We start from the raw sequence: 1119 nt of genomic DNA, 5'->3' as shown, positions 1-1119 counted from the left end.
ATCTTCCTTCTGAGGAGTGGCTGGTGGGTTTGAACCACCAGGCTTCTGGTTAGCAGTAAAGTGCCTTAGACATTATGCTACTAGAGCTCCTAAAGATCATATATATATATATGTATTTAAAGCAGACCACACCCCTGAGGAAACTCTCTTTCAACTGATTGGCTACTCATAGCATATCTCATCATGGTCCCAGGAGGTGATTACTTACTTTAGATTTCGTCATGGGGATGACTACATCACAACTTCTTAAACCACTTAGAATCATGGTCCAGGCAAGTTGGCACACAATCTTAAGTGTCACAGGTATTTTCTCAAAATGTTAGAGTTGCCACATAGCCCAGTAATTCCACTGTGTAGATGAATGAAACTATGTGTCCATACAAACACTTAAATATGAGTGTGTACACATAGCATTAGTCACAATAGCAAAAAAAAAAAGGGGGGGGGACAACCTAATGAGTTGTTCAACTGATGAGTGCATAAACAAAATGTGGTTAATCCATGGAATGGAATAGTATTCAGCCATAAAAAGCGACCAAGTACTGAAACACGGTACATGAATGAACCCTAAAACATTATGCTAAGTGAATGAAACTCATCACAATATTGCTCCATTTTATATGAAATATCCAAAAAAGCCAAATCTATAAAGATATAATTTATATTTAGATTGTAAGCTAATTTATAGAGACAGCTATAGATTTGCGGTTGCCTACAGCTGGGGCCTAGAGCAAGGAAAGTGATTATAAATGGAGAAAGATTTCTTTTTGAGGGGATGGAAATATTGTAAAATTAAATGTGGCGATGGTTGTACAAATTCATAAGCATATTGAAAAATCCTTATATTTTGCACTGAAAATGAGTGAATTTTAATGGAATGACCATGATGCAACTAAAGAGAATATTGGTACATTGTGAAAAACGTGTTCAATGTTACTGAACAATTCATATAGACATTGTCAGATTGGAACCTAATTTATTGTGTAAACTTTCACCAAAAGCACTGTGTTGGATTGGGTTCTCTAGAGAAACACAAAAACCAGCAAAGTGTATATATATATATTTATAGAGAGAGAAAGAGAGAGAGAGAGATTTATCTTCGGTAAATGGCTCACAAGC

At 35.7% G+C, this 1119-nt stretch overlaps 1 protein-coding gene across 1 annotated transcript in view; it reads left to right on the top strand.

The window, feature by feature from the left end:
- Positions 1-1119, top strand: part of DSCAM (DS cell adhesion molecule) — a 981394-nt gene that overhangs the window by 753662 nt on the left and 226613 nt on the right. The gene's annotated exons all lie outside the window — the stretch shown is intronic.

Source organism: Orycteropus afer, unplaced genomic scaffold (genome assembly GCF_000298275.1).
Source record: "Orycteropus afer afer isolate SDZICR_OR568_19922 unplaced genomic scaffold, OryAfe1.0 scaffold00137, whole genome shotgun sequence".
Classification (NCBI taxonomy): domain Eukaryota; kingdom Metazoa; phylum Chordata; class Mammalia; order Tubulidentata; family Orycteropodidae; genus Orycteropus; species Orycteropus afer.
Note: the sequence above shows the minus strand (reverse complement) of the source record. Positions and strands in the feature narration are given on the sequence as shown.